This window comes from Medicago sativa, chromosome 8, assembly GCF_051527215.1.
Source record: "Medicago sativa cultivar Bolivia chromosome 8, Bolivia_mono, whole genome shotgun sequence".
Lineage (NCBI taxonomy): Eukaryota > Viridiplantae > Streptophyta > Magnoliopsida > Fabales > Fabaceae > Medicago > Medicago sativa.
Window position 1 is genome coordinate 19,129,353 of NC_140756.1, and position 19,952 is coordinate 19,149,304.

Sequence of the window (19,952 nt, forward strand, 5' to 3'; positions counted from 1 at the left end):
AAGTGTGATTTTATTTTGTAGGGACTAAAAACAAAACTGTGAATATTTATAGGGACTAAAAACTTAATTAACCCTTTATTTTTTAAGAAACATGGATGCAAAAGGAAGCTCTCAATCCAAAATCTGAGCTCATTAGGATAGATCCATTGGACGGGGCCAAAATTAACAGCTCTAGCCACCAACAACAACTTACATTTTCTAATCTTGCTTTAAAAAAGTTCTGTTCTTAGGAAAATTGATTCTGCTAGTATTTGTTGTAGTAGTAATCTTTTTTCTTTCTTTTTTGACAGAATAATCTTTATCTTTATATAATTCAGATTTAAGCAATATTTTGGGATTACTTGATGTCGGTGCTAATGACATCCACTGTTTGTGACATTATGTCCGGCCATGTAGTTATTAGAGAACCGATGTTTTGATGGTGGTGTCGCAACTCATTAATCATGATGCAGTCAAACTGGCGGCATGTATTGAAGACGAAGTGACGCGCAAGAAAAGTTCATTCTGAATGGTGCAGATTTTGTATCCGGTGTCGGAATGATCCGAATTATACCTTTTTCGGAAAGTTCAGGACTTCACGAGCAAAATACATTGTTTGGCCACGACGTAGGGGTGAATTTAGTCATTCGAGGTCGTCTGAAGGGCCAAAACCGCATTTTAATATTTCAGCATATTCTATATTTTTCTATTTTATTTCAGTTAGTTATTTTTCGGCTCATACGAGTTTGTTATTTCCTGTAGTTTTTAAAGAATTTATGCAACCTAAGAGACACTTTTTCATTCAATAAAATTATCGAGACTTTTCTCAAAATTTTGGTGGATTCCAGAAACCTTTATTTAATAAGTTTTGAAGGTGAGAAAAACACAAGAAAGGGGGTTGAATTGTGTTTTGAAAAATTCTTCGTTTCTCCTAAAAACTGAACACACTGATCAGAAGCTAGGTGAGACAGCTTCTGAAGTGATAATCAGAATCTAAATGCAGCGGAATAAAACAGAGAGAGAGAAGAAGAACGACACAAAGCAATTATACTGGTTCCTTCCACAATCCGGAAGTAGTCCAGTCCCCCTTGCACTTCCAAGGAGATTTCACTATGAGTAATATCTGATTATAAATGCTCAAGCACACAAGCAAGAGACTTCCAATGCTCAAGCACACAAGCAAGAGACTTCCTTTGCTCAAGAACACAATCAAGAGACTTCCTGCTCAAGCACAACTGCAAGAGACTTCCTAACTAAACAAAATTACACAGAAAATTGTTTAAGGTTGAACACTTGATATACAATCAGAGGTGCTCACAATACAAATCAGATACAGACTCAATGGACTTAAGAATTTCTAAGATATGACTTTGAGACACAGAAATTCTAAGTGAATGCAGAACAATTTCAGTAGAGGTTTGGTACTTGTGAAAATCTTGTGAGTCTTTCGTTCAGCGTTCTTGCATTACCAAATCTCTAGGTCTTCACTCCTTTATATAGAGGTGTGAAAGAGACGTTGTGAAATTGCCAGCACACCAAAGAGTCGTTGTTGAAGCTTGATCTTTCACCAATGATCTTTTGCCTGATTTGGTTGTTGTCCTACGAAGAACCAATTTGAAATCCATTCCCCATCCAAAGGAACATATATGCAGGCGAGACCGTATTCTGGAGCTGTTTTCTTGTCTTGTAGCGTGGACACAAAACAGAGTGGTGGAGAACGTGGTTGTACAATTCGTACAAAGTACAATGTCAACGCTTTCGTCCAAATTGCAAGCACAAGCCTTCAAACACCTCTGAAATGACCGTTGCAATGTTCCACTAATTTTCTGCTATGTTTTCGAATCCAATAGACAGCTTTTGCAATGTAGATCCTTCAATCTTTGAATGTTTTGCAAATCCAGTTGATCTTCAGCTTCTGGTGAAATGACTTCTGATGAGGCAGCTTCTGATGATGCAGCTTCTGATGATGCAGCTTCTGATGAAGCAACTTCTGCAGCTTCTGATGGTGCAGCTTCTGATGATGTGGCTTCTGGACCTCTTGTCTTCAGAAGCACTATTCTTCAGGAGCAGCTTTACTTCAGGAGCGGTATTTCTTCAGGAGCAGCTTGACTTCAGGAGCGGTATTTCTTCAGGAGCAGCTTGACTTCAGGAGCGCTTTGCCTTCAGAATCATCTAAGCTTCATTTCCTTTGCTCTTTATTTGCTCATTCAGAACCAATGATGATGTAACTTTATAATTATGGTCCTGTACACTTGAACAAATATTAGCTAGTCCAATTTACAATTTTTAATACCTTGTTATCATCAAAACTCTTTAAGGTTCATTGTTAAACACATTTTGTTCCAACAATCTCCCCCTTTTTGATGATGACAAACAAAAGTATTTAAAATTGATCAATTGTTGTTAATCTAATTAACAAGTTGACTTTGGGGTTCTGAGGTTTGTAAGCTCAAAGTCTGAGGTTTGTAAGCTCAAACTCCCCTTGAGTCTGATAGTCTTTAAGGTGAGGTTTGTAAGCTCCCCCTAAGTTCTATCCAGGTTAATTAAATTCATTTTTCGCACAATAAAAATATCAGAGCTTTAAAAAATTGAATCATTGAAAGAATTAACTTATAGATAAGAAGAATGGTTCAATTAATTTTACTTGAATTTTGATACTCCTTCGTTCGTTCATAGCTTATACCAATAGGGTAAAAAAAATGATAGAAGTTTTTCAAAAATTTCAAATGCCATTAATGGGGCTCAGAGCCTTTAAATACTTGTCACATATACTCCCCCTTTTGTCATTATCAAAAAAAATAATAATAAAAAAATAAACATAAAAGACAAAAAGATTTGAGAAAAAACTCAAACAAGAGAGAGTATACAAGAAATTAATTAATTCAATCAGATCAAAATATATGAGCATGAATATCCAATTATCAGAAGCAGCTAAGCAGTCAGAAGCAGTAAGCATTCAGAAGCATAAAAATAAAACAAGATGGTTTCAGAAGCAAGGACTAAGAATTTTAAAACAAACAACAAACAAAAATAACACAAAGGTGTGCAACTAAGGGTTGGTTTGTTGTTGTTTCTTCATCTCCTCCATTTCTTCAATTTTCTTTTGCAACAGTTCTTCAAGCTGTTGTTGCCTCTGGAGAAGAGCCTGTTCCCTTTCTCTAGCCTCTTGCTGCTGCTGTGCCATCTGTTTCTTTAGAAGCTTACACAACCTTGCTTCTCTGGTCAAGTAGTCCGTTTCTAAGAAGAAAGGCTGGTTTGCCAGGAGCAGTGCAGAACTTCTTACTCTGAGACTCTGATTCAAATGCTCCATTAGCCTTCTGACTGAAGCTTGCTTGACTCTGATGCATTTAGCCTTGATATCTTCAATAAGCTCAGCTGCCCGGTTCTGAAGAGATGCCCAGGAGTCTTCATATGCACTTGTGAGATCAATTGTCCTTCTTTGATCCACCAGATTATGCAATTGACTAAGGATTGTCAGAAGCTCAGAATTAATATATCCAGATTCCAGGATGTTTGTGGGTGGTTGTTCAAGGGTTTCAAGATCAGAATCACTGATTTCCAGGTCTTGAACAGGGTTAGGAACTGGAATGGTAAGGTGTGTTTGTGTGTTTGAAGATGAAGGCTGGTCAGAAGCAATGTGTGTGGTAGAGGTTGAGGCTTGAACATTGACTTGAGAGATGTCAACATCCATAGGAGTTGGTTCTGGGGAGTGTTCAATTTCAGTTGGTGGTTGTTGTGGTGAAGTTGATGTTTGAGTGTTGAGTTGGGGGTCAATGGTAGCTATTGGTGATTGTGGGGGTGATGTGGGTTTATGTGGTTCAGGTGTGTGTTGATGGGGGTTTTCTGAAACAACATTTTCAGAAGCAGCTGCTTCTGGAGTTGTTTCAGAGGCCTTTTCTGAGGTAAATTTGTCTATAGGTAACTCACCTGAATAGTGGAGAGCAAGATTGTCTAAGACAGAAGTGTCTTCTATTGGTTCAGGTACTGATGGTGAAGAGGGTGAAATGGGGATATAGGTGACTGGAATCTGGATTACCTCAGCTGCAGGGCCAGCTTCAGAAGTGATCTTCTGTGGACCAGCAGCTTGAGGAACTACTTCTGAAGTTCCCTCTTCTGGAGCATCTTCCATAAAAATCATCATTTCTTCATCCTCATTGTCTTCAGTAGACTTACCAGCAATGGCTCTTACTTCAGCCAATTTCTCTTTGAAGTACCTATCACAATCTTCCATACCCAGAGCCTTGAGCTTTTCATCTCTTTGATGATTGTATTGTGCTTTTAGATCCTTTTTGTCTGAAATAAGATCAGAAGCACGTTCATCTGCCATCCTTTTCCTTATTGGAGTCATCTCAACCATAGGACTCACAAGTTGAAGGGGAGCCTTCTTCTTCTTTAGCTTGGGATCAACCTCTTCTTTCTCTATTTCTTCAAGAGCTTCCTGCAGCTGCTCTTCAGTGATTACTAAATCTGCCTTACCTTTTCTTCTTTTCCGAGGAATAGAAGCAGCACCAACTTTCTGCATCTTTCCTTTATCCCTGATAGAGACATGTTTAGCTACAGACTTAGCAACTTTTTGCTTTTCAGATTTAGCAATAGCAGCTTCTGACTCAGTACTAGTTCTGGCCTTCTTTCCTTTAGTAGGAGCAGCATCAGATTCTGAACTAGTTCTGGCCCTCTTCCCTTTAGGTGCATCAGAAACAGCAGCTTCTGACACAGCAACTGCCTTGGCCTTCTTGCCTTTCCCTTTAGCAAGAACAGCTTCCTCCTGAGAACTTGCATCATCCTCCAAGACGTACTCAGCTACTAATCTAGCTAAGTGTTCAGGATTACTTTCCTTAACTAAGGAAGGAAAGTCCCTGATAATCTCAGATTCTTCTGTGGTCATCTCCAACCACTTCTCATCTTTAGGAGCTGTCTTGAAAAAGTGCATTGAATGCAAAGTCTTGCTACTGATAGTCTTTTCTGCAGTAGAAACTTCGAAGCATTTATCAGAAGCATCCCTTGTTCTTTTCAATAAATCCAGCACTCTCCCTTGATAAAAGATCTCAGAGAGCAATCTTCCATAGGGCACTTGTTTCCTTCCTTTGACTGTGCCTTCATTAATAGCCCAGCAGAGATGATCCAATACATATCTTGGGAAGTTTATCTTTTCCAGATTGGTCATGAAATAGATTGCTAGCTTCTGTTGGTTGTTGGGTTGATCAGACCCACATGCTCTTTGAAAGAAGCAATCGTTACTGAATTTCACCAACATTCTGTTGTGAATCTCCATTTCAGAAGGCTTAGCATCTTTGTTACCACCCAGAAGAGTGTTGTAGTAGTTTTGCAGCAGGACATCATCCTTTTTAACTATTTCTTGAAATCTTCCTTCTGCATCCATTCTACAAGCTTTAGCAATAATCTCCTCTGTGATGATTACGGGAATACCCATCACTTCAGACCTTATCTCAAGGCTACTGAAGGAAGTGGGATTCAACTCAATCTCCTTCTTTCCTTTCTTCGACCCAGCTGGTTTATCTGCTGTCTTCACAGGCTTTCCATTGACGATTTCAGCCCTTAACCAGAAATCTTTGACCAAGTTCATATAAGTTGGCCCATTTAGCATGTTGAAGTATCCAGACAGTTTCAGAGTTTCTACATAGCCTTCCATGTCCACTTCGTACTTCTTGAGTGAAGTGAAGTCCACTGGTGATTCTACTTGGACGATTAAGGATTTCCATGGAATATCCATAGTCTTCTCTTTGTAGATGGACCCAGATTCTGATACGCTTTGCTTGTTTGATGTAGATTCTGAAACTTTTGAGCTTGATGATGCCATTTGATGATTGACGAAGATTTGAAGAAGATGAAGATTTTAGGGTTCTAAGGTTGAGAAAATGCGCTTACTTCGCAAGAGGTTTGAGAGCAAATGTGTTTGTTGTGAGTGAGTAGTGTGTGAATTGTCAAAGTGTTAAAAGTAAAACGATTGCAATTCAAAAGAGACAAACAAACATAACATTAATGACAAAATTGGGGGCGCGTGAAAAGTACTTTCAAAGCTATTAAATCATCATTGCCCTTTTAGTTATACACCAACACATACAGGCCACGTAAGAAGTTCACAGAGTAACTACCAAGTTAGTGGGCCAGAAGTTACTTTTTAAAAGGTAACTTCCAACGTTTCCACTAATTCAACTATTCAGAAGCAACAAATCCAGCTTCTGGACTTCAGATGCTGACGTCATCATCAGAAGCGAGTTTTCCTCAGAACCTCAATAAAGAGCTTCTGATGGACTACCGCTTCTGAACTAACTTCAGAACCTAAAATCCTATTCAGGAGCAAGCAAGCATTTAATCAGATACAAAGTGCATGTTCAAATTTTTCTTTATAAAATCAAATCTTTCAACAGTTAAAGGCTTAGTAAATATATCAGCCCATTGATTTTCAGTATCAATGAATTGTATATCTAAAATTCCTTTTTGAACATAATCTCTGATAAAATGGTGTTTGATTTCAATGTGCTTCGCTCTTGAATGCAAAATTGGATTTTTAGACAAACAAATAGCAGCAGTATTATCACAATAAATGGGAATACTGTTAGCAGTTATCTGATAATCTTCCAACTGATGTTTCATCCAAAGTAGTTGTGTACAACAACTTGCAGCTGAAATGTATTCTGCTTCTGCTGTAGACATAGCAATAGTTGTTTGTCTTTTGCTAGCCCAGGATATAAGATTATCACCCAGAAATTGACAATTGCCACTGGTTGACTTTCTTTCAATCCTATCACCAGCATAATCAGCATCACAGAATCCAATTAGCTTATAATCTAAGGATTTCCTATAAAGGAGTCCAAGATTAGTTGTTCCTTTCAAATACCTGAAGATTCTCTTGACAGCAGTCATATGAGATTCTCTAGGATCTGATTGGAATCTTGCACACAAGTATACACTGAATAAAATATCTGGCCTAGATGCAGTGAGGTATAACAAAGAACCAATCATACCTCTATACAGCTTCTGATCCACTTTAGCTCCTTCATCTTCTTTGCTTAAGGTGCACGTAGGGTGCATTGGAGTGTTCATCACTTTACAATCTTCAAGTTTGAACTTCTTCAGAAGCTCCTTTGTGTACTTTGATTGATGAACATAGACTCCATCTTTGCATTGATTGATTTGAATGCCAAGGAAGAACTTCAGCTCTCCCATCATGCTCATTTCAAATTCATCCTGCATTAACTCAGAAAATTCCTTGCAAAGAGATGCATTAGTAGAACCAAATATTATATCATCAACATATATTTGCACAACAAGAATATCTTTCTCAAGGGTCCTTCTGAAGAGTGTAGTATCAACCTGTCCTCTTTTAAAATCATTTTTGATTAAGAAATTACTTAGTCTATCATACCAAGCTCTGGGAGCTTGTTTCAAGCCATATAGTGATTTCTTCAGTTTAAAAACATGGTCAGGATATTTAATATCCTCAAATCCAGGAGGTTGCTTGACATACACTTCTTCTTCTATGACACCATTTAGAAATGCACTCTTGACATCCATTTGATATAATATTATGCCATGATTAACTGCATAGGAAAGAAGTAACCTGATTGCTTCCAATCTTGCAACTAGAGCAAACGTTTCAGTGTAATCAATGCCTTCTTGTTGACTATACCCTTGTGCAACAAGCCTGGCTTTGTTTCTTGTTACTTCACCTTGCTCATTCAGCTTGTTTCTGAATACCCATTTTGTTCCAATAATGTTCTTGTGCTGAGGTTTGGGTACCAGATCCCACACATCATTTCGTTGAAATTGATTCAACTCTTCTTGCATAGCTAGGATCCATCCATCATCTGAAAGTGCTTCATCAACTGTTGCAGGTTCAATCATTGATATTAGTCCAATCATTGACTCTTCTTGTCTGAAATGTGATCTTGTTCTTCTTGGACTATCTTTGTTTCCAATGATTAGCTCCTCAGGATGTGAAGACTTGTGTTTGAATGTGTTTCTGGGAGGATCTGCTTGATGTGAGCCATCTTGTGCTTCATCAGAAGCAGCTTCATCTTGTGCTTCTGATGTGGGTTCAGCTTCTGGACTATCTTCAGACTCAGCTATCTGATCAGGTTCTGGAGTAGCTTCAGGAACCTGTATCTCTGCAAAACTTTCAACTTGCTTTGAAGTTTTATCTTCAAGCTCCTTGTCATCAAATTTAACGTGCATAGATTCTTCAACACAGAGTGTTTCTGAATTATACACTCTGTATGCCTTTGACCTTTCAGAGTAACCTAAAAAGATTCCTCTTTGGGCCTTGGCATCAAATTTCTTTAGGTAGAGCTTGTTGTTCAGAATGTAACATGTACATCCAAATTGATGAAAGTAAGAGATATTGGGTTTTCTTCCTTTAAAGAGTTCATATGCTGTTTTCTCCAAAATAGGTCTAATATAGATCCTGTTTTGAACATAGCATGCTGTATTCACTGCTTCTGCCCAAAAATGTTTTGGTAAATTGTTTTCATGAATCATGGTTCTGGCCATTTCTTGTAAAGTTCTATTCTTTCTCTCTACAACCCCATTTTGTTGTGGTGTTCTAGGAGAAGAGAATTCATGGAAAATTCCATGTTTTTCACAAAAAGCTTCAAATGGCTCATTTTCAAATTCTCCACCATGATCACTTCTGATTTTCAAAATTTTTGATTCTTTTTCAGATTGAATTTGAGTGCAGAAGCTACTGAATACATCACACGCAACATCTTTACTCTTTATGAATTTCACCCAAGTCCATCTGCTGTAATCATCAACAATGACTAATCCATATCTACTTCCATATAAGGATGCAGTACTCACTGGTCCAAATAAATCAATATGGAGTAATTCTAAAGGTCTTGAGGTTGAAACAATGTCTTTGGTTTTGAAAGATGATTTCACAATTTTCCCTCTCTGACATGCACCACAGAATGCATCTGAATGATAGTCAATGTCTGGTAGCCCTTTCACAAGTTGTAACTTACTAAGCTTAGAGATTAACCTCCAGTTAGCATGTCCCAACCTTCTGTGCCACATCCATTTCTTATCATTCACTGATAGTAGGCAAACCACCTTCTGATCAGCCAGTTCAGAAAAATTGATTTTATAGACATTGTCAACTCTCTTTCCCTTGAACACAATGGATTTGTCTTCCTTGTTGATTACTGTACAGTTGGGTTTTTCAAAAAGCACATCATAACCATTATCACAAAATTGACTAATGCTCAAAAGGTTATGTTCAAGACCATCTACCAACCATACATTATTAATTGAGGTAGAGGAATTACCAATAGTTCCTGTACCTATGATCTTGCCTGACTGGTTGCCTCCAAATTTCACATTTCCTCCCTCTTTCATTGTTAGGCTGAGGAACATGGACTTGTCTCCTGTCATGTGTCTTGAGCAACCGCTGTCTAGGTACCATGATCTTTGCTTTGGCACTGCTTTTAGACATACCTGCATCATTGACATTTTTAGATTTAGGTACCCATTGTTCTATGGGTCCTGGAAGGTTAGTACTTAAGGCTTTACTCTTCACTTCTTGTACCTTGTGTTGTGAGTTGGGTTGCTTCTGATTAACCATCACCTTAGGTTTTGGTACTTCAGAAGCAGTAACTGTCTTCTTCTGAAACTTAGACTTCAGAACCCCAGATTTTGGTTTCACCAGACTCTGAGGAATAGGTTCTGATCTTTTCAGGATCCTACCCTTTGAAGTCTTGGAATCAGATTTGATCATAACCTTTGACTTAGAGTTCTTTGGCTTTGAAGTAATCTTAGCCTTAGAACTAGAAGCTTCAGGTTCTGATTGAACAACAGTTTCCAACTCAGCCCCTTCTGGTACAAAGAAGGTTTTCAGTCCTTCCTTGATGCATTCACAACAAGATTTTAGATTGGTTTTCTCAAGTTTCACTTCTGGAAAACCAATTCCTCTGCCATTGTTCTTGTAAATGCTATAAATCATAGAAGCTACTCTGCTTCTGTCAATGCCAGATATAATAAAATCTTCAAGAGCAATTTCATGGTTACTTAAAGGTTTTTCATTACACTTTTCTTGTAGCTTCTGACATAAGAACCTGAGCTGATCTTCATATGTTTTACACATGAAGTCAAAGCCCCTAAGTCCTTGTTCAGAAGCTTTCAGATCCAATAGAGTTGATTTTTGCTGTTGTACCAAATCAGCATATTTTTCTTTTAAATCCTTCAACTCATTGGTTCTTACTTCAAAATGTGTAAGAAGTTCTTTAAGTGACTCAACAAGTTCATCTCTGGGAATTTTGGAATATACCTCGTTTTCATCTTCTGAGTCTGAATCTAATCCAGCTTCTGAAGTTGCTGTTGCTACCAACCCAACAGCTACCTTTGCATCTTCATCAGCTTCCTCTTTATCAGATCCAGATTCACTACCCAAATCATCCCAGGTTGCCATTAAACTCTGCTTAATCTGCTTCTTGAGTTTGCTTGGTTTGAATGTAGACCTCTTTGACTTGTCCTTTGACTTTTCTCTTTGAAGATCAGGGCATTCAGCAATGAAGTGTCCAGGCTTCTTACAGTTGAAGCATCCCTTCTGATCTTCTTTCTTTGAGCTTCTGGAGTTACCCCTTCTAGAGAGAAACTTTCTGTTCTTCTTGGCCAGATATTGAAGTCTGTTTGAGAGCATGGCCATTTCAGCAGCATCTGGTTCAGAATCTGAACTTGACTATTCTTCCTCTTCAGATTCAACTACTTTGAGAGCTTTTGATGACTTGCCTTTGGATGGAAGAGCTATTGATTTACTCTTCTTAGTAGACTCATGTTCATTAAGACTTAACTCATGAACTTTGAGAGAACTAACAAGATCTTCGACACTTAAAGTGTTTAAATCTTTAGCTTCCTCAATGGCAGTCACCTTTGGTCTCCATCTGGCAGGTAAGCTTCTGAGTATCTTGCTTACATGATCAGAAGCAACATAGCTCTTCTTTAGAATCTGTAGCCCAGAAACTAAGGTTTGAAACCTTGAGTACATCTCCTCAATAGTTTCATCATCCTTCATCTTGAATAACTCATACTGATGTACAAGCAGGAGAGCCTTTGCTTCTTTGACCTTCTTGCTCCCTTCATAATTTGAACAGAGAGAAGCAAACATAGCTTTAGCAGTGGATTTGTCACTCATCTTCATATACTATGCTTTGGGTATGGCAGTGACAAGAGCTCCTCTGATAATATGATGCTTCTTGTAGAGTTTCCTCAGTTCTGGAGTATGTTTCTTTCTATCCACAGCAGCTCCTTCTTCATCAAGGACTAAATCACCAACACCATCTTCCAGAATATCCCATAATTCTTCATCTAGGCTCATGATGTAACTGTAAAAGTTGGTCTTCCACCAAGAGAACTCTTCAGCATCTCCATTGAACTTTGGAACTTTTCCAACACTGGTTTTCTTACTATCACTATAATCATGTGAGACATGTTTATAGCTAGTATCACTAGGACCAGTAGGAGGAGGAGTAGACATGTTTTTCTCAGATCTTTGACTGTTGCACGGTTAAGTGTTACACAACAGACCAAGGCTCTAGATACCAATTGAAGGTGAGAAAAACACAAGAAGGGGGGTTGAATTGTGTTTTGAAAAATTCTTCGTTTCTCCTAAAAACTGAACACACTGATCAGAAGCTAGGTGAGACAGCTTCTGAAGTGATAATCAGAATCTAAATGCAGCGGAATAAAACAGAGAGAGAGAAGAAGAACGACACAAAGCAATTATACTGGTTCCTTCCACAATCCGGAAGTAGTCCAGTCCCCCTTGCACTTCCAAGGAGATTTCACTATGAGTAATATCTGATTACAAATGCTCAAGCACACAAGCAAGAGACTTCCAATGCTCAAGCACACAAGCAAGAGACTTCCTTTGCTCAAGAACACAATTAAGAGACTTCCTGCTCAAGCACAACTGCAAGAGACTTCCTAACTAAACAAAATTACACAGAAAATTGTTTAAGGTTGAACACTTGATATACAATCAGAGGTGCTCACAATACAAATCAGATACAGACTCAATGGACTTAAGAATTTCTAAGATATGACTTTGAGACACAGAAATTCTAAGTGAATGCAGAACAATTTCAGCAGAGGTTTGGTACTTGTGAAAATCTTGTGAGTCTTTCATTCAGCGTTCTTGCATTACCAAATCTCTAGGTCTTCACTCCTTTATATAGAGGTGTGAAAGAGACGTTGTGAAATTGCCAGCACACCAAAGAGTCGTTGTTGAAGCTTGATCTTTCACCAATGATCTTTTGCCTGATTTGGTTGTTGTCCTACGAAGAACCAATTTGAAATCCATTCCCCATCCAAAGGAACATATATGCAGGCGAGACCGTATTCTGGAGCTGTTTTCTTGTCTTGTAGCGTGGACACAAAACAGAGTGGTGGAGAACGTGGTTGTACAATTCGTACAAAGTACAATGTCAACGCTTTCGTCCAAATTGCAAGCACAAGCCTTCAAACACCTTTGAAATGACCGTTGCAATGTTCCACTAATTTTCTGCTATGTTTTCGAATCCAATAGACAGCTTTTGCAATGTAGATCCTTCAATCTTTGAATGTTTTGCAAATCCAGTTGATCTTCAGCTTCTTGTGAAATGACTTCTGATGAGGCAGCTTCTGATGATGCAGCTTCTGATGATGCAGCTTCTGATGAAGCAACTTCTGCAGCTTCTGATGGTGCAGCTTCTGATGATGTGGCTTCTGGACCTCTTGTCTTCAGAAGCACTATTCTTCAGGAGCAGCTTTACTTCAGGAGCGGTATTTCTTCAGGAGCAGCTTGACTTCAGGAGCGGTATTTCTTCAGGAGCAGCTTGACTTCAGGAGCGCTTTGCCTTCAGAATCATCTAAGCTTCATTTCCTTTGCTCTTTATTTGCTCATTCAGAACCAATGATGATGTAACTTTATAATTATGGTCCTGTACACTTGAACAAATATTAGCTAGTCCAATTTACAATTTTTAATACCTTGTTATCATCAAAACTCTTTAAGGTTCATTGTTAAACACATTTTGTTCCAACAAGTTTGTCGCTTGCAACCTGCCAGTTTATCTTTTAGGTTTAGCGCTTGCTAAACCTTGCTTTTGTTCTGCGTCAAAACATCAATTGAATACAAAGATTGTAACACCCCGTTTTCCCAACATAAAAATTTCATATTAAATCAGAGTATTTAAATCATAAACGGAATGTCGCATACTACTTTTAAGTCATAAAATAGATATTAATAAATATCCTTCCAGGTTCAACATCATAAAAGTATGGAAATACGCAGCGGAAATAGTTCAACATGAACAAAGTCTTGGCACACAGGCCTTATCAGAAAATCTCATAATTTGATTCAATACTTATTCGTAAAAAGTTCATTAAGACACGTAAGGAATAGATAAGAAAGCAAGCCCCATCCCGTTACGTATCAGAGCACCTAGACACAAGTGAGGAGTCCTCTCACGAACACTTCTAATCTTTATTACCTGCACATTACCCACGGTCGAGGCAACATATACGCAGAAGGGGTGAGATTTCACAGTCAATAAATTAAACATATAATTCATCAAAATGCATTTAACAACATAAATCATCAATTACATATAAAACATTTATCATTTAGCATTATATCGAATCATATTTAATTATCATTATCAAATATCATCATTAGTTCGTAAACAATTATCATCTCTAATTCATAAGCAAAAATCATCATTAAATCATAATCAAGTATCATCATATATTTTACAACTTAAGACATCATAAACATCAGCATTAATAATCATTTAGTATCATATTATTATCATCATCAATCATAAACAGACATCATCATCAAAATATCACCATCAAATCATAATCAAACATCATCATCAAGGCATCATCGTCAGACATCATCGTTAAATCATCATTAAATATAAGTTATGACGACTCTACAATGCAACTACAACTTCAATAACAACTTAGACAACTTCATTATGCATGTGGTACCACCATGGCATTAAGCCCCCTTCGCTAAGGTCACATTTGGACCTGTCGGGCATTAAGCCCCCATCGCTAAGGTCATAAAGGACCTGTCAGGCATTAAGCCCCCATCGCTAAGGTCATAAAGGACCTGTCAGGCATTAAGCCCCCATCGCTGACTATGCAACATCACAACTCTAAACGCAACTTGGACAACAACGTGAACATCTTATACAACTCCATTAAAATGGACAACTTCTTAAATCATGACAACTTAGACCGACTCATGCAACTTCAAGACATTAACAGTCAACAGCAGTAAAGAGCAGCAAGGTATAGCATATAATGGTGCTTGAATGCATTAACATCATTTAAGGAATGAATTACATCAACTTAATTATCATAAAACATCATAATATTACTTATGCAACATTACTAATAATCTCAGTCATCTAATCAGGCTTCTGGTCATTCTGGAATATCCTAACAACTCTCACTCTTACCCCTAAGATCAACTCACAACTACACGTGCGAAAGAATCGCATGGAACAACAATTTGGGCAACTAACAGTCTAGCTCGCAATGGCGAGCAACTTGGCTCGCAGTGGCGAGCTCAATGATCTTGCTCGCAATGGCGAGCGATTCTGCTCGCAGTTGCGAGCTCAGGGTCTTGCTCGCAGTGGCGAGCGGTCTGGGTTAGCTCGCAGTTGGGAGCGATGACAGTTCAGGCTCGGGCAGAAACCTAGAAACTTCAACTTTTCATATCTCTTCATGATTCTAACACCAAAACAGCATCTAATTAACACCCTAATGTATATCTGAGGTCTGTACACTAGTTTTGTATCAATCTAACATCTTTTCATGGTTTAATCATCAAATCGGTCATATAACCCTAATCCCAATTCTCACCAAAACTCAACCTAATCATGTCAAATTCAATTCTCAGAATCATACCCTTAATAATATTGAAAGTTAGTCCCACCCTTACCTGGTTATAGATGAAAATCGACAGCCTCCTCTTGCTCTTCTCTCTTTCTGACTTTTTCTCCCTTTTCTCCAAAAACGTACGTTTTGCCTAAAAACTTTTCTCAACCTAACTCCTTGTATTTATAACCTCACTTCTAATTTCTCTTTACACCTCTAAAAATGCTCTTTTCACACCACATCCCAAATTCTAATATTTTTATTTTATTTCTCAAATCTTATTTTATTAAATAATAAAATAAGTCTCAACACCTCATAACATCTCTAAAATCATAACAACTTATATATCACATAATTTTCAGATAAATCATATATCTCACATAAACTCACGTAAACCTCATAAATCACTTAAATTCATAAATCATATAAGCATATATTTATAAATATATTCAAAACCTCGCTAAATTAATTAAATAATTAAGACGGGCGTTACAACTCTCCCCAACTTATAAAATTTTCGTCCTCGAAAATTTACCTCAAGCAAACAACTCTGGATAAGACTCCAGCATCTTACTCTCTAGCTCCCACGTCAAGCTTTCGCCAGTCGCTTCATCCCAAACGACTTTCACAAGAGGTATCTCTTTGCCTCTCAACTTCTTCACTTCACGATCCTCGATCCTCACTGGTAAAGTCTCCACCGTAAGGTTGTCTCTTACGTGCACATCGTCTCTCTGGATCACATGGGACGGGTTTGGAACCTACTTCCTCAGTTGCGACACATGAAATGCATCATGCAAATTCAATAAATGCGGTGGTGAACCCACTTGGTACGCCACCGTTCCAACTCTTTCCGATATCTGATACGGACCAATAAACTTCGGAGTCAACTTCTTTGACTTCAATGCACGACCAACACCGGTCATCGAAGTAACTCTCAAGAACACATGGTCTCCCTCTTGAAATTCAAGATCTTTCCTACGCCTATCATGGTAACTCTTCTGTCGACTCTGCGACGCTTTCATCTTTTCTTGAATCATTTTCACCTTCTCAGTAGTCTGTTGAACAATTTCTGGTCCTAAAACCACACTTTCACCTGTTTCAAACCAACACAACGGAGTCCTACACCCCCGACCATACAAAGCCTCGAAAGGTGCTATTCCAATATTTGAATGATAGCTGTTATTATAAGTGAACTCTATCAACGGGAGATGACTATCCCAAGTTCCACCTTGCTCAAGTACACACACTCTCAACAAATCTTCGAGTGACTGAATCGTTCTTTCCGACTGACCATCTGTTTGGGGATGATAAGCCGAACTCAATCTCAACTTAGAGCCTAAAGCCTCTTGCAAACTCTTCCAAAATCTCGAAGTAAATCTTGGATCTCTATCTGACACAATGCTTGAAGGAACACCATGCAACTTCACAATATCTCGAATATAAATTTCTACCAGCTGAGCTACAGGAAAACTAATATTGATCGGAATGAAGTGTGCCGACTTCGTCAATCTATCAACAATCACCCAAATAGCGTCGTTCCCTTTAGGAGTATTCGGCAAACTCGTCACAAAATCCATGGATATACTATCCCATTTCCATTCTTGTACATCTAACGGTGTCATCAACCCAGCAGGTTTCTGATGTCCGACCTTCGACTTCTGACAAATCAAACAAGAGTACACAAATTGTGCTACATCACGTTTCAATCCAGACCACCAAAACAACTTCTTCAAGTCATGATACATCTTTGTAGCTCCCGGATGAATACTTAAGCTACTCCTATGACTCTCTTCAAGAATCATCTTCTTTATCTCATCATTGTCTGGAATACAAATCCTACCCCGAAACCTCAACACACCTTGATCATCGACCTTAAAGTCATTATTTTCAGTTTGATTACTAGCAACCAACAAGTCTACAAACTTAACATCAACCTTCTGCGCATCCCTAATACTCTTCAGGAAATCATTATCAATTTTCAGCATTCCTAGCTTAACACTCCGAGACGACATTTCACAACTACGCTCAAATCTCTAAACTGTTCAAGCAATTCAAACTCTTTAACCATTATAGCGGACATATGTAAAGTCTTCCTACTTAAGGCATCTGCAACAACATTAGCTTTACCCGGATGATAATTCAAGCTAAAGTCATAATCTTTCAACAATTCGAGCCACCTTCGCTGTCTCATATTCAATTCTTTCTGATCGAACAAATACTTCAAGCTCTTGTGATCACTAATCACCTCAAATCTCGAACCATAAAAGTAATGTCTCCAAATCTTAAGCACAAATACGACTGCAGCTAATTCAAGGTCATGAGTAGGATAATTTCGTTCATGAATTCTCAACTGTCTTGATGCATAAGCAACCACCTTACCATCCTGAATGAGTACACCACCCAAGCCCAACTTGGACGCATCGCAATACACCACAAAAGGTTCATCAGGTTTCGGCAAAATCAAAACTGGAGCCGTCGTCAACCGCTTCTTCAATTCATTAAAACTGTTCTCACAATGCGCATCCCACACAAAGGTTTTACCTTTTACACGTCAACTGTGTTAACGGAAGTGCTAACTTAGAAAATCCTTCTATAAATCTTCAGTAGTAACCTGCCAAACCCAAAAAGCTTCTAATCTCTGTAACTGACTTAGGAGTCTCCCATTGTGATACTGCTTCAACTTTAGATGGATCGACTGCAATACCACTACCAGAAATAACATGGCCAAGAAAACTTACCTCATTCAACCAGAATTCACACTTAGACAATTTAGCATACAACTTCTTCTCTTTCAGCACTTGCAAAACAATCTTCAAATGTCCCGCATGTTCTTCTTCTGTCTTAGAGTAAATCAAGATATCATCGATGAACACAACCACAAAGCGATCCAAAAATGCATGAAAGATGCGATTCATACACTCCATAAACACACCAGGTGCATTACTAACACCAAAAGGCATCACCTTATATTCATAATGTCCATATCGCATCCTAAAAAGCCGTCTTCTGCATATCTTCATCTTTCACTTTAATCTGGTGATAACCTGACCTCAAGTCAATCTTGCTGAACACACGTGCACCCACTAACTGATCCATCAAGTCATCAATTCTTGGAAGTGGATACCTATTTTTTTTTTTTATAGTTACTTTACTCAGTTGTCAATAATCAATGCACAACCTCATACTCCCATCGCGTTCTAATTGCTTCAGCTGCTCAGTAGACCAAACTCTGCTCCACCTTCTTCTTCGGCAGAAGAGAAATACACCGACTTACTAAAACAATTAATATGGATATGGTTGTACTCCAACCAGTCCATACAAAGGGTTAAACAACAAACAACAAACAAGACAACTCAAATACAGTACAAAACTGTAAAACGACACATCGACTCATCTATTTGGCCGGACGGACCGATCTGCTCTGATACCAATTGTAACACCCCGTTTTCCCAACATAAAAATTTCATATTAAATCAGAGTATTTAAATCATAAACGGAATGTCACATACTACTTTTAAGTCATAAAATAGATATTAATAAATATCCTTCCAGGTTCAACATCATAAAAGTATGGAAATACGCAGCGGAAATAGTTCAACATGAACAAAGTCATGGCACGCAGGCCTTATCAGAAAATCTCATAATTTGATTCAATACTTATTCGTAAAAAGTTCATAAAGACACGTAAGGAATAGATAAGAAAGCAAGCCCCATCCCGTTACGTATCAGAGCACCTAGACACAAGTGAGGAGTCCTCTCACGAACACTTCTAATCTTTATTGCCTGCACATTACCCACGGTCGAGGCAACATATACGCAGAAGGGGTGAGATTTCACAGTCAATAAATTAAACATATAATTCATCAAAATGCATTTAACAACATAAATCATCAATTACATATAAAACATTTATCATTTAGCATTATATCGAATCATATTTAATTATCATTATCAAATATCATCATTAATTCGTAAACAATTATCATCTCTAATTCATAAGCAAAAATCATCATTAAATCATAATCAAGTATCATCATATATTTTACAACTTAAGACATCATAAACATCAACATTAATAATCATTTAGTATCATATTATTATCATCATCAATCATAAACAGACATCATCATCAAAATATCACCATCAAATCATAATCAAACATCATCATCAAGGCATCATCGTCAGACATCATCGTTAAATCATCATTAAATATAAGTTATGACGACTCTACAATGCAACTACAACTTCAACAACAACTTAGACAACTTCAACAACAGCTTAGACAACTTCAACAACAACTTAGACAACTTCATTATGCATGTGGTACCACCAGGGCATTAAGCCCCCTTCGCTAAGGTCACATTTGGACCTGTCGGGCATTAAGCCCCCATCGCTAAGGTCATAAAGGACCTGTCAGGCATTAAGCCCCCATCGCTAAGGTCATAGAGGACCTGTCAGACATTAAGCCCCCATCGCTGACTATGCAACATCACAACTCTAAACGCAACTTGGACAACAACGTGAACATCTTATACAACTCCATTAAAATGGACAACTTCTTAAATCATGACAACTTAGACCGACTCATGCAACTTCAAGACATTAACAGTCAACAGCAGTAAACAGCAGCAAGGTATAGCATATAATGGTGCTTGAATGCATTAACATCATTTAAGGAATGAATTACATCAACTTAATTATCATAAAACATCATAATATTACTTATGCAACATTACTAATAATCTCAGTCATCTAATCAGGCTTCTGGTCATTCTGGAATATCCTAACAACTCTCACTCTTACCCCTAAGATCAACTCATAACTACACGTGCGAAAGAATCGCATGGAACAACAATTTGGGCAACTAACAGTCTAGCTCGCAATGGCGAGTAACTTGGCTCGCAGTGGCGAGCTCAATGATCTTGCTCGCAATGGCGAGCGATTCTGCTCGCAGTTGCGAGCTCAGGGTCTTGCTCGCAGTGGCGAGCGGTCTGGGTTAGCTCGCAGTTGGGAGCGATGACAGTTCAGGCTCGGGCAGAAACCTAAAAACTTCAACTTTTCATATCTCTTCATGATTCTAACACCAA